General features: G+C 45.4%; 1 long non-coding RNA gene across 1 annotated transcript in view; it reads left to right on the plus strand.

Annotated features, from left to right (window-relative positions):
• LOC133253125 (uncharacterized) overlaps positions 1 to 14695 on the plus strand; it is a 56307-nt gene extending 41612 nt beyond the window's left edge. The window contains exons 5-9 of the long non-coding RNA XR_009738198.1: positions 5284 to 5352; positions 5511 to 5623; positions 6648 to 6807; positions 12316 to 12385; positions 12556 to 14695. This is a non-coding gene — a long non-coding RNA (uncharacterized LOC133253125). The remainder of the gene's footprint in view (positions 1 to 5283; positions 5353 to 5510; positions 5624 to 6647; positions 6808 to 12315; positions 12386 to 12555) is intronic.
• Positions 14696 to 15016: the final 321 nt, after the last annotated feature.

The following is a 15016-nucleotide window of genomic DNA, read 5'->3' on the forward strand; positions in this document are numbered from 1 at the left end:
TTGATTATAAAAGACATACATGTTCATTGTAGAAAATTAGAAACTACCAAAAACAAAAAGAGAGAAAGAGACATCTGCCATTTAAAGATAAGCATGGTTGTATAACTTTGATACACAAAGTACCATATAATGGTACTGTATATGCTCCAACTACCATTCCTTGGCTAGTGTTGTAAATATTTTCTCCCAGTTTTTGCTTTTTCACGTTTCTATATTGTATTTTGAGGGACAGAAGTTGTTGAACGTATCAATTTGATAAAGGCTAATGCTTTTTTAGTGTCTCCGATCTAAGAATTCCCTCTCTACCCTGAAACCATCAATAATACATTCTATATTTTTTTTGGTAAAACATTGTAAAGTTTTGCTTTTCATTTTAATCACTAAAATACCCAAAACTGGTTTTTTGGTAAGGGTGACTTAGATATCAAGACTTTTGTTACACCTTCTGTGTGCACAACTGATCGTTCCATGACCGTTTATCGAATAGTCCATGTCTACCTGCTGACCTGCCATGAAAGTCTTTGCTATTTTCAGTTCAGTTCAGTTCAGTCGCTCAGTCGTGTCCGACTCTTTTCGACCCCATGAATCGCAGCATGCCAGGCCTCCCTGTCCATCACCAACTCCCGGAGTTCACCCAGACTCACGTCCATCGAGTCAGTGATGCCATCCAGCCATCTCATCCTCTGTCGTCCCCTTCTCGTCTTGCCCCAAATCCCTCCCAGCATCAGGGTCTTTTTCAATGAGTCAACTCTTCGCATGAGGTGACCAAAGTACTGGAGTTTCAGCTTTAGCATCATTCCTTCCAAAGAAATCCCAGGGCTGATCTCCTTTAGAATGGACTGGTTGGATCTCCTTGCAGTCCAAGGGACTCTCAAGAGTCTTCTCCAACACCACAGTTCAAAAGCATCAATTCTTCAGCGCTCAGCCTTCTTCACAGTCCAACTCTCACATCCATACATGACCACTGGAAAAACCATAGCCTTGACTAGGCGGACCTTTGTTGGCAAAGTAATGTCTCTAGTTTTGAATATGCTATTAGGTTGGTCATAACTTTCCTTCCAAGGAGTAAGTGTCTTTTAATTTCATGACTGCAGTCACTATCTGCAGTGATTTTGGAGCCCCCCAAAAATAAAGTCTGACACTGTTTCCACTGTTTCCCCATCTATTTCCCATAAAGTGATGGGACCGGATGCCATGATCTTCGTTTTCTGAATGTTGAGCTTTAAGCCAACTTTTTCACTCTACATAGGTGTGTTTCTAGGCTCTGTTATCTCCCAATTGGCATATATGTCTCTCCACATGTGGATAGTGTCCTATCTTAACTTTCATAATTTTATTTATTTATTTTAATTGGAGGATAATTACTTTACAGTATTGTGGTGGTTTTTGCCATACATCAGTATGAATTGGCCATAGGTATAGATGTGTCCCCTCCATACTTTCATAATTTTATAGTAAGCTCTGGTATTTGGAAAGGCAAGTTTTATTATTTGTTATTCTTCAGAATTGTCTCAATTACTATTGGCCTTTTGCTTGTGGTCATACATTTCGAATGAGATGTTCAAGGTCCCTTGAGAACTCTGCTGGTATTTTGATTTCAATTGTATTGAATCTGTAGATAAGTTTGGGCATGTTTGACATCAGTCTATGGAAACTTTCTATCTGTGAACATAGTCTCTTATCTATGAACTGTCTCTTTCCATTTAAATATTTTAAAATGTCATCTAATAAGTTTTATAGCTTTATTCATAAAGATTTGCACAATTTCTGTTACAATCATTTTTGCTATCATGATAAATTGTATTTTTTAAATTGTATTTTCAACTAACGAGTGTTGGGTTATAAAAGTATAATTATTTTAAATGAAATTTTTTGAGTTTTGTTTGATAACAATTTTTCTGAATTTCTTGTTATTTCTAATAATTCATAGTTTTCATTGATTTTTTTGGTAGATATTCATATAATTTGGGAATAAAGATAATTTTTATACTTTAAAATTTGTATTGTCTAATTGCATGAAGTAGGACCTCTAAAAGAAATCAAATTTAAACCAAAATAGCTACCTCTTTGCTGACTGTAAAGGAAATTCTTCTAATAACTCACCATCAACTATGGTATTTATTTTGGATTTTTGTAAATATCCTTTTTTCAAGTTAAGGAAATTTCTTTCTATTTCTGGTTTGCTAGTTTTTTTTTTTCCCCAAACACTTACTAGTGTTGAAGTTTTAGAGAGTTTTCTATGTCTCCTCATATGATATTGTGATTTCTCTCACTTAATGCATTATGACGATGAGTAGCATAATAAATCAACAGCACCCCACTCCAGTACTCTTGCCTGGAAAATCCCATGGACAGAGGAGCCTGGTAGGCTGCAGTCCATGGGGTCGCTAGAGTAGGACATGACTGAGCAACTTCACTTTCACTTTTCACTTTCATGCATTGGAGAAGGAAATGGCAACCCACTCCAGTGTTCTTGCCTGGAGAATCCCAGGGACGGCAGAGCCTGGTGGGCTGCCGTCTATGGGGTCTCACAGAGTCGGACACGATTGACGCGACTTAGCAGCAGTAGCAGCAGCATAATAAATATCTACTTAAGCCAACATAGCATTTCTTAGATAAATCACATTTGGTCATGTATATGATCTTTCTTTATAATTTCTGGAGTTTACTTGCTAATATATTGTTCAGGGGTCTTAGTTCCCTGACCAGGGATGGAATTCTTGCCCCTGCAGTGGAAGCACAGACTCCTAACCACTGGACCACCAGAGAATTTCCTGTAATTACCTGTTCTCAGTATTAAGTTAGAGCTTGTTTTTGCGACCAGTGGGCCTGTCAGTTCTTTATGGGTTGGTTTTCAATTATAGATTTAATATCTTCAATGGTTAAAGGAAAAGCCAGGTTTTCTAATTTTTCAGACAATTTTGGTTGATTACACTTTTTTTTTTGGCTACACCGTGCAGCATGAGGGATCTTAGTTCTTCAACCAGGATGGAACCCATGCAGAGTCCTAACCCCTGGACTGCTTTGGAATTCCCTGATTATGCTTTTCTAGCGTGTCTATTTTTACATTTATTGGCAGAAAGTTTTTCAGAGTATTTCTCGTCTTCTTCCATTCAGTTCAGTCCCTCAGTCGTTTCCCACTCTGCAACCTCATGGACTGCAGCACGCTAGGATTCCCTGTCCATCACCAACTCCCGGAGCTTGCTCAAACTCATGTTCATCAAGTTGGTGATGCCATCCAACCACCTCACCCTCTGTCATCTCTCTGCCTTCAATCTTTCCAAGGGTCTTTACCAATGAGTTAGTTCTTCACATCAGGTGGCCAAAGTATTGGAGTTTCAGCTTCAGCATCAGTCCTTCCAATGAATATTCAGGACTGATTTCCTTTAGGATGGACTGGTTGGATCTCCTTGCAGTCCAATGGACTCTCAAGAGTCTTCTCCAACACCACAGTTCAAAAGCATCAATTCTTCGGCGCTCAGCTTTCTTTATAGTCCAACTCTCACATCCACATAACTCATCTTTTTAATTTCTACCTATCCACGATTTCCCCCTTTTATTATTCTTAATCTTATTTATTTAAGCCTTGTCATTTTTTTTCTTGACCATTCTCACTGAAAGTTTATCAGTTTTATTAGACTTCATAAAAAACCAATTTCTGTTGGGGCTATCTTATTTTTATCTTTTACTTCATTAATTTCTGCTCTTATTTTCATTTCTTTCCTATGTCTGCTCTCCTTGGGTTTATCCTGTGGTTGTTTTTTTAATCCTTAAATTAAGTATTTAGCTCATGGCATTTCAACCTTTCTTCTTTGCTCAACTCATCATTTAAGGTTACGTATCCTCACTGAGTGTTGATTTAGCTGTGTTCAATCCATTTTGATACATAACGTTTTCATTGACAACCAGTTCTATCTATGTTCTGATTTCTACTTTAATTCTTTCTTTGATCTTTGACTTCTGTAGAAGTATGCTCATAAATTTCCAAAACCATAAGATTCTTTGTTATCTTTTCATTATTTATTTTCAACTGAATTGCTCTGTGGTCAGAGAATGCAGCATATGTGCTGTGCTTGTGAATTTTGCTGGACTTGGTTCATGGTTTGGAAGACAAGTTTTCATGTTTTAAGTGAAAAACATATGGCTGGCCCTTTATATACATAATCTTGAATCTTCCCAATTCTGATTCCAAATAAAAAAGAATATTTATTGAACAGACAAGAAAATTGAGGCTCAGGGAAGTAAGCAGAAAAGGCAAGAGTTAATTCAGGTTAGTTTAACTCAAAACTGTTTTTCTATTCATGTAATAGCTTACTCTGTAATTTGGAAAATAAGGTAAAATAATAATAATAATCAGATTAGTATTGTTATTATATAACTATAATAATATTCATACGAAGAAAATATGAACTTAAGGGCTCTCTAGGTATTTCCCCTTTTCATCCTAGTGTTCACTCTTCTTTAATTTCTTCATTCATTCACTATATTGAGGCTGGGGCCAGATAATTGGGCCAGGCTCTGGATCTAAACCTTGTTCTGAGAAATCCATGTCCTAGTTGGACGGTGAAGTGAACTTGTCTTACTTTCCCCTAACATGAATCATAGCATTGGTGGGATCATTTGTTCTTTTAAGCAAAACTCTCTTAGAAAACACTTGGAAGAAAGAAAATGTGGATTCAATAGAACTGCTACTTCTGGGCTGGTGGTCATGGTAACAATTCCAAAATCATTGCTGTGTCTTAGGCCCCTGCCCTTTCCAAGTCTCTCCTGCCTCCTGGCCCCAGGTGTGCCTGCGGCCTCCGTCTTTAGCATTCTCCTAGGAAGTTGCACCCAGTCCCATCACTGTGGCTTCCTCGTGGATGCTGGCTCCCCCAGACTGGTGTCCCCAACCCCAATCTTGCCTCTACTTCTGGTCTTAACTGCCCCCTGCCTCTCTGCCAAGGATGCCATTTGCCCTTGACCTTTGAGAGTGAACTGAAGACAGTGAAGGTCATTGAGCCCAGGAATGAAGGCAGAGGCTGCTTCTCCTGTTTTCCTCTGGCCACTTCCACATCCCTCCATGCAGCCCCCCTCTCCTCTCATGCCTCTGCTCTTGTTTCCAAGAGGCTGAGCCCTTTTCTCTTACAGCAGGTATCTCAATCATCTTTCCAAAGCATCTTGCAAAAGAATCATTCTTTTTTTTTCATGAGGCTATATGAAACTTTTCTCTTACTAGCTAGTATATGGCAAATATGCTTTTCCATATTATCTTGCAAAAGAATCATTCTTATCTCTGCTTTGTAGATGAAGAAACTTGAAGCTGAAAGTTTGTCCATGGTCTTCTTGGGGATGCAAACTCAGGTCTACCTTCAGGTGGGTGTTCTTTCTCTCCATTCTGCTGTTTGGGATGACTGAAAATACTATTCCTACAGCTGCTAAGCAGTGAGCGCGGGCAAGGCACTGGCTTTCTGTGGACCATAGTCCCTTCATTTTCAGGTGGAGGTGGTCATATCTACCTTCTCTTTTCATAGAATTATTGGATATTGCAAAGCAACTGGAAAGCTCTCTTTAGAAGACAACAAATGTAGAAAGGCTGGTTTCAAGGTCCAACTCCGCTTCGCACATACTCTCTGCCCAAATCTGGGTAAGTCTCTGAGGATGGAGCCTCTTTATGGGATGGAGCCTTTTACTTTCTCTAGGTTTGTTATGTGTGCGTGTCTGGGTCCTGGGAGGTAGAGAAAGCAGCCAAGGCAGAGAGCTGAGGTGGAGAGAGAAAGGAGAATTTGGGAAATTGCAAAGACTTCTTGAAGGACAAGGAGGCCTGGCGTGCTGCAGTCCAAGGGGTCATGAAGAGTCAGACACGACTTAGTGACTGAATAACAAGGACTTCTGTGGCTGGACTAGAAAGAGTGGGGAAGGAGTGAGAACTGAGGCTGGGAGGCCAGCAGGTCCAGGTGCTGAGCTAAAGAGCTTGACTTTTAATCCAAAGACAATGGGAAAACAGTGAAGGCATTTTAGGCAGTGATGTTGATGACAATAATAATCGTGCTGCTGCTGATAGCTAATATTTATTAAGTGCTCAGCATCCCTTCACTAACTTATAACACAAACAACAACTGTAAAGAAATAGATACTATTGCTATTTTCTTCTTAGAAGAGGAAGCTAAGGTTCAGAGATGTCAAGTAACTTACCCAAGGCCTCACAGATGGTCTGTTAAGGCCGAGACTTCAAGCCCAGGGATCTTTGTCTGTTTTTTGGCAGTAGAGCTTGGGGGATCTTACTTCCTTGTCTAGGGATTGAACCTGGGCCCCAGCAGTGAAAGCTCTGAGCCCTAAGCACTGGATATGGTTCATGCGTGCTCAGTCGTGACCGATTCTTTGTGACCCCATGGACTGTAGCTCACCAAACTCCTCTGTCCATGGAATTTTCCAGGCAAGAATACTGGCGTGGGTCACCATATCCTTCTCCAGAGGATCTTCCCTACCCAGAGATCAAACCCACGTCTCTTGTGTCAGGCGGATTCTTTACCACTGGACCTCCTGCAAAACCCTAACCACCTAAGCACTAGAGAATCACCCAGAGATCCCTGTCTTAACCATGACTTTCTCCTTGGTGATCAGAACTGAAGTGTATTACCTTGCTGGATTTTTTTTGGTTTGCTTTTTAGGAGGTAATTCTGTGTGGAGGCTGAGAGGACTGGTCTAGGCAAAGGAGGATGGTGGCCTTCATCAGAGGGGCAGCTGTGGAACTGAACACATCTGACATGCCTTCAGACACCAGAATGAACAGTACATTGACCCATGCATTCAGCAGCTAAAATGTGCCAGGTCCGGAAGTGGCCAGGCCTTGGCAGGGGGTGGTCTGGCAGGGTTGGGGGTCGGTGAATGAGAAGGAAGTGACTTCACCAGATAAGGAGTGTTCTTCCTGAAAATGAAAGTGCAGCCCACCCCCGTGCCTGGAACCTTCCAGTCATCTCCCCTCCAGCCCTACTGCTGGTGGGAGGTATGGGCCAAGTAGAACAGGGGCCTCCGGCAGCTCCCACCCCACCGTGACGGGCTCCCTTTTGGCAGGGGATGAGGTTTGCCTTGGCTTGGAGTCTTCATTAATTACCCTCCAAGGTTAATTCTGTAAGTGCCAGTAATGACCACGAGTTAATTTCTCTCTCTCTCTCCTGTCGGCCTTACTTCTTCCAACTTTTTGTTTCTTTAATGGGCCATCCAAGCTTGTTGGAATGTTTACCAAAGCAGGATAGTTAGAGATGTAAATAAATGAATTTACCTTGTCAAAAGGATCTGGAGATAGAATTAAGGCGAGAGGGGGTAATTTACAGATGAATAATTACTTGGAAACCTCAGCAGGGAGACTGCTGGGGTTCTCTAATTATTTATCTTCTCTCAATTTTCTCTTCTTTGAACTGCTACCACGGGGGTGGATGGGGGTGGCTTGGGGAGCAGGAGATATTATTTGGGATTTCCCCTCTCAATTGTGAAATACCTTTGGGGGCTGGTGGGATGCAGGGGTGTGTGTGTGTTGGTGGTGGTTGGGCTGCGGGGGGGCTCTGCCAGGATGCCAGTCAAGCCCATTGCAGTTTGCAGCACACACTCATGCCTTCATTTGGATCCTTTTGTTTGCTCTCTGATGGGGATGGCATTACTAGCCCAATTTATGGATGGAGAAACTGAGGTTCCTATGGGTGAACTCAAGCCCCACAAGCCCCATGTGGAAGAGGTGGTATACTGTGGCTCAGATGAGCCTTCTGCTTCTCCCTGGCCCTCCAGCAGCCTCGTATGCCACAAGGAAGACAGTCTGAGGCTGCTCTCACCTGCCCAGCGCCACTTTCTCTGTCCCCCAGATACCCCTGGCTGGCTGAATCCCTCCCCTTTCAAAGCTCTATTGGGAACAACCTGCTCCGTCTTCCCTGTGAGCTGGTGGCCGCGCCCCTTCCTTACGCAGCTCATTTTCCATTTTAAGATTTCCTGTTTGAACTAAAGGGCAAAGATCTCGGCAGTATCAGCCTGGAGCCGGGCTTCTGTGTGTATAAAGGGGAACCTCAGCCCCTGCCCTCTGTTTGTCCACTGGCCTTATCGACGGAGCCCAAGTCCCAAGTTCAGAGGTTCCAGTTCCTTCCCGATTTGCTGGGTAAAGTCCGGCCCTTCCGTGCGGGCAGCCAGGGCGGGTGGCCAGCCTGGAGCCAGCAGTCATTTACGGCCGGGCAGTGCTTCCGTCCTGCTGGAGGTTACTGGCTGCAGCAGACAGATGGATGGGTGGCCATGGGGACTCGGTGCCTGCTCTCTTTCCCTTCCTCCCCTTTGCCCTCTGACATGGGCTGACTCAGCAGGGCCCTGCTGGCCCAGGCGGCCTGTCCTCCTCATAGCATCCCTGGGCCTTGTGTGCACATGTGCCGCTCCTGCACCAGCATACGCTCCCCGCCAGTGCCAGGAGCACCACTTCTCAGTCCTTTCCCAGAGAGAGGCACTTAACTGGTGCCGTTTTTATGGGGGATAATAAGAACTGTTGCTGGCAGAACAGCCTGCTAGTTCCAAGGTCCTTTCATCTCCTGTCTCATCTGATCTGTGGGACAGTCAGGAGTCATCCAGATAGTGATCGCCTGTTTTTTTCCAGATGAGCGATCAGAGCTCAGAATCAATGGTTTCATTCAATCAGACTTGTATTCAACAAGAGGTTCTAGGGAACTCCTGTCTCCCAGGCACTGGGGACCAGAGGAGACAGTGATGCAGGCTCTTTTCAGGTTGTTCACACAGTCAGCAAACAGAATCGATGATTGCAAGGCTTGTCAGACGAAGCAGTCTGGGGTGCTGTGGGAGCAGGGGCTCAGGGTGTGGGGTGAGGGCCCAGGAAATGCTTTCACAAGATTTGTCCAAGTTTGCTGAGATGCACAAGGAAGCCGGGAGAAGGGTGTGGCTCTTAATGGTACGGATGGGACGTTTCCGAACTACCAGCCTCTGGGCACCAGCGATACACGAGGGTCCTTCTACATAGACCCCCGCAGACTGTAAGTCTCTTCTCTGGAATGTCAGCCCCCCAAGAGGAGGCGCTTCATCTCTTTTGTGGACAGCTTTATCTCCAGGGCCTGAAGTGGAGCCTGGCCCAAGGCCCTCGATAAATATTTACTGTTGAATGAATAGATACACATGCACACCCGGGTGCGTGCCGGTCACCCTCTGTCTCAGAACTATAGAATCTACAAGCTGAAGGACGCTTCTAGAGAACTGCTAGCTGGGAACAGAGCCAGAGTCATGGAGACCTGACCTGAGTCTCTGCTACTTCCCCCAAAGGCCATGGGACTAGGCGTTGGTGTGGGAGCACCCAGGTTCTGGTCTCATTTACACCTTCCCGACTTGGGTGACCTTCCTCTCCTCCCCACACATGGAAGGTCCCGCTGGCTGACCTCAGGAAACCCCTTCCTGCTCCAATGTTTGGCGAGTCTGGGAATAGACCAGTGGCACTAGGCAGGAATTCCTCTGAGATGAAGAGACACCTTCTCTTTGCAGTCTGAGAAGGCAGTCTGGTTGCCCTTTGCCAGACCTTGTGGCCAGAAAGATGCCTGGCTTGTGGTCACAGCTGCCCGCCCTCTGGACTCCGGCTCGCCTCCCCACAGGCCTGCCTGCTGCTGGCTGGGATGGGAAGGGGTGCCGCCTGTCCACCCGCCCATGTGGCCACCCCCACCCCATTCCCCTCTCCAGAGTGAAATGTCTGGGGCCCGAGGAGCCTGGGGCCATCCTGGGGCCCGTCCTTTTACTGTTGTTGCTATTATTCAGTTGTGTTGACTCTTTGTGACCCCATGGACTGCAACACACCAGATTTCCCTGTCCTTCACCATCTCCCAGAGTTTGCTCAAATTCATGTCCATTGAATCAGTGATTCCATCTCGTCGTTTGTCATCCCCTTCTCCTCCTGCCCTCAACCTTTCCCAGCATCAGGGTCTTTCCCAAAGAGTTGGCTCTTCGCATCAGGTGGCCAAAGTATTGGAGCTTCAGCTTCAAAGCACCAGTCCTTCCAATGAATATTCAGGACTGATTTCCTTTAGGATGGACTGGTTGGATCTCCTTGGAGACCAAGCGGCTGAGGACAGGCCCTCATTCCTCCTGTTCTCCTTCCTCCCTTGTGGATGCTGATCTGTGGTATCATCGGCAGCAGGATTTTTCCTGAGCCTCAGAGACTACAGCCTTGCTGGGAAAGACCTGTAGCTCTTGAGAGACCCTCAGCCTGCAGCCAGCATCCTCCATGGGAGGCAGTGCTCACGATGGGAAAAGATGCTCCATCTGCCTGCCCACCAGCCAGTTTCTCCCACCCTGAGCCTTTCTCAGTGGCATCAATTTCCCTTCATTATTTTTCTTTCCCTTTTCCCATGACATTGTACTTTACTCTTCCCTCCTCCTGGGAGGGGACCTGGGACCGTGGAACTTGAAATGAGCAAGAACAGGGAACTATTCAATCCCAGCCTTGCTACAAAGCTGGAGTGTGACTTGAGCCTCAGGTTTTTCATCTAGAAAACAATTATTTCTTCCCAGGCTTGTCCTGAAGATTCTATGAGATAATAGTGTATGTGAGCCTCCGGGCAGGTAATAGCAGCGAACAATACCATAGAATTAGCTCTGTGCTAGCATTGTTTTGATCGTTCCACAGCTCTAGAAGGCAGGTACTACTTACTCCCATTTTACAGGTAGGTGAAGTTGTGGCCCAAGGTCAGACAGGTTGTAGGCGGCAGAGTGAATCCAGTAGCCTGGCTCTCACCCAGCACACACTGCCCCGGGGAGCTGTGTGCGTGTTGAGCGCTGGCTGGGTTCAGTGGCTTCTAGCTGATTTGGGTGCCACCAGCCATTCGCCTTGATGAGACTTATCCTTGGGCTCTTGGGGACTTCACCCACCCCCTTGCTCTCCCTTTCCTGCCCTCCCCCCACACCATCCCCCACAGCTTGGGCTGAGACTTGGCTCTGCACCCAAGGGTGGAGGCAAAGCTCCTTGGGCCACAGTTTTGTTAAGAGGCCTACACTGAGGTTGTATCTGCCTGTCTTTGGGGTCTGCTATTTAAAAGGAGGCCAGAGTGTGGCTTCTGAGTGATTCATCAACACACATTAACAAGGCAGGCCAGAGGCTGCTCCCACAAAGCTTACAGCCCAGGGGCTTTATCGGAAGTCCCTGCCCAGGCAGCAGCTGCTGGCAGCTCTGGGGTCACAGCCTGTAGGCCTTGGATGCCAGGCTGGAAAGGAAGTAGGAAATCAGGTTCAGAGATAGGCCAGGGCTGTGCCCATTTCACAGACAAGGAAGGGTGAAGGTCAGGACTGAACTTGGCACTTCTGATTCCTGACTGGGTACTTTCTTTGAGTCTTTTCTTTCTTTTATTTTAAGAGTTCAGGAGAGAGGAGAACCTTGAGAGTCCATGATCACGGTCAACCCCACATTTGAGACTGAAGGCCCTTGAAGGAGGCCCCGTGTTAATCCAGAGAGAGAGAGAACCTGGGGCAGGGTGAGGCTGGGGGCATTTGGGAGGAGATAATTGACTTGCCCAGGGAGCACACAGCCTGTTCTGCCTCGGGGAGGACAGCGCCACCTCTCCTGGGCCAGCGGGAGGGTCCTTCCCCACAGGGATGTCGAGAGAACCAGTCAGAAGCAGGAGAATGAGAAGCATCTATTCTGGGAACCCAGAACCTCAGGTTGATGACCAAGTTCTACTGTGGCATTGCTGAGGGGTCTGCAGCATCTGGATTCACAAAGACCCTCTCTCCACTGACCACACTCCTCCGGCCTAGGATGGGTGGAACCAGGCTCAGTCAACTATTCCCATGTCTTTGCATTATGGATCAGGATATAGGGGGAGTCCTGGGCTGGGGGAGAGAAGACTTCTATTTATGCTATCCCCAACCACTTAATTCTTCCATGATCCCTCTAGCTACCTCTTATTCCTAACAAGGATGCCCACTTTTCCTTTTTGGACTTGAGAGAAGGAAAGGAAGACAGGAGGAGAGGCGGGGGAGGGGGCCTTTACCTAGGACAGAAGCAAGAAGCAGGAACTTCAATTCTAAGGCAACATCCATTCTCGGACCCAGGCTCCATTCAATACCAGCTTTTAAGGGATGGAAGAAAGACACAAATTCAACGTGCCTATCCCTGAACTTCAGAAATGACCAAAAAAAAAAAAGGTGTGTTTTAGGATCAAGGAAATATGATGTTTACTTAGAAATGAAAATTGATTGCCTTTAACTTATGATAAGATAATTATGCTCCTCTGAGTCATTGTCATGCATTTGTGTTCATAAACCTCCCTCATTAAGTAGTAAGGGTACATGTATTTTATCTTAATTCATTTTTTATAGGGCTGTGAATTCCTGCATTTATCTACTTTTGTTTTCCTGTGTAGACACAAGGCTGCCTGGCCTCCCAGAGGTGAGATAACTTATTATCTAGCAACTCTTTCCCTGAAACCCAACCTAAGGCTGAGGTGGGCTTTCATTTCTCTTCTTACTGCCTGACCATAACCTTGAATGATTCACTTCACTGCTCTGCCTCTGTTTCCTCATCTGCACAGTTAAGTTAATATATTACATCTCTCACAGAGCTGGTATCACCAAGGCAATGGACATGCGTTTGAACAAACTCTGGGAGATAGTGAAGGACAGGGGAAGCCTCGTGTGCTGCAGTCCATGGCGTCACAGAGTTGGACGTGACTTAGCAACCAAACAACAACTGCACAGAACTGTTGCAAGGATTTGATGAGATAATACTACGTCACCTCCATAAAGGAGGAGCTAGTCTTGTCTGAAGTCAATAAATGGTCTCGGCCATTCCTCCACACTGTCTAAGTTACTAGGAATGACCTCGTCATTGTGAACTGGCGTTGGGTTGATTGTGTGATCGCTTGAGAAGAGACAGGGAGAGTGGAACCAGTTCAGATGGAGGCTCGGAGATCTCACTGCCCAGTTTCAAATCCCAGCTTGACAGCTCCCTAGTTGTATGATCTTGAACATGCAATCTTGTAACTCTTTAAACATCAGTTTCGTTGTCTGTGAGATGGGGCTAATAATGAGATCTCCCTCATAGAGTGGTTGTGGGGATTCAATGAGAATATCAAATGTACCTGTAAAGTTTAGCACAGTAAATAAATTATCAAATAAATTTTATCATTATTATGTGCCTGCCCCGTGCTGGATACTTGCTGTATGTATCTGGTGCTCTGATCTCTGTAAGGTTAGTGTTATTTGCTTCATGTCAGAAATGGAGAAATGGAGTCTGGGAACAGTTAGAAGTTCCTTCCTTCTAAGTGCTAGAAATGATTTTAGGCTCCTTCCGTGTCTCTCTGCTGCTTTCCTGACTCCTGCTCCCCAAAGGGGGAAATGCAGCTCTCCTTTGACTAAGTGCCATACTCTCTCATCCACTTCCAAGCTGGGATTCTAGGCTCCTTTGAAAGTTTCTCACTCAATGTTTCCTTCTGCCTCCAGGTTGACTTTGAGAACCATTGTTGCTGATAGGGCCAAGTGGATTGGACCCTCAGCTTACCTCCTGGGAGCCCTCCCCACTCCTCCTCTTAGCCAACAAAGCCCCATCTAGCTCAGAGCTCTTGTCAGGTCCAGGTCCCTTGAAGTTGATGCCAGCAGTTTCCCTTGAAAGCATGAGTCAACTCTCTTGGGTTTGTTCTATAGGGGGAGTCCCAGGACCCCACGGGAACTTCAGGGAATACCGGACAGTTAGTGTTGTCCATCTCTCCCCAGACACACCTCGCCTGGAAGTCTGAAAAAAAAAAAAAAACCCCTTCCAACAGCAGAACGTGCTTTGAATGCCAGGGGTGCCAGTAAGTGTGGCAGGCTTGGTGCCGTTTGTTGGACACTGTATTTCAAGCACCAAGATGCTTTATGTACACTGGCTCTGTCAGTTCTCTCCCAAAACATGCACTACACAGACATTATTGTCCAATTTCAGAGTTTTGAGATGTTGTAGTGTGTGGTGGTAAAGATCATAAGCTCTGGAAGCCAGATTTATTGGGTTTATTTATTTATATTTTGGGGCTGCATTCTGTGTGATGTGGGATCTTAGTTCCCCAAGCAGGAAATGAACCTGTGTCCCCCGCAGTGGAAGCCAAGTCTTCCAGAGGTTCTTTCATCAACTAGCAGTATGGGCACTTGACTTTAATTGTCTGAGCTTCAGATTACTCTTCTGTGAAAGGGTAACAATGGAGTTTAGAGGTGAGAAGCCCCATCCCCAGGGCACTTAGCCAGGAAGAAGTAGAAGTTTGCCTGGAATCCAGATATGCTTGAGTCTAAAGCCTCTGCTCATGTTTTCTTCCTTCACCAAGCTTCCGACTCAGATCAGTGCCAAACAGAGCTCAGAGCCAGCTGGAAGGCCCTTAAAGAGAGGAGAAGGCTGCAGCAGAGCCTCTAGGGAGTATCAGTCAACAGGTGCCTGACAAGGGCCCTAATGTACCCATTAGGGTCTGCTCCCCAGTCCCCTGTCTCCTAGCCCTGGCAACTCTAATCTCCATTCTTTCTCTATAGATTGGCTGATTCTGGGCATTTCATATAAATGGAATCATAGCATATGTGGGGTTTTCTGGGGGGAGAGGGGACTGACTTCTTGCACTTGGCATTATATTTTCAAACTTCACCCTTGTAGTGTCAGTATTCCATTCCTTTCATTGTTGAATAATAATTCACCATGTGTGTATGCTATATTTTGATCATCCACGCATTGGTTGATGGGCATTTGGCTTGTTTCCACATTTTGGCTCTTGTGAATAATGTTGCTGTGAAAGTTTGTGTACAAGTTTCTGCGTGAAGATATGGTTCACTTCTCTTGGGTATAGATCTTCACCCTGCTTTCAATTTTTTTTAATAAAAATTTTATTTTTGTTTTTTAAAATTAAAAATTGTAAAATTTATTTTAATTTTTAACATTATTTAAAATTTTTTGATTCTTGCTTTTTAACTGTCTTCTGCCAGCCAGCTAAGGAGGACTCTCATTTGATTGAGTGGATCCGGGCCTCTTGGGAGGAGGAACTAACCTGCCTTCCCTCCCTTTCCTCCC

This window comes from Bos javanicus, chromosome 8 (assembly GCF_032452875.1).
Source record: "Bos javanicus breed banteng chromosome 8, ARS-OSU_banteng_1.0, whole genome shotgun sequence".
In the NCBI taxonomy this organism is placed as follows: Eukaryota; Metazoa; Chordata; class Mammalia; order Artiodactyla; family Bovidae; genus Bos; species Bos javanicus.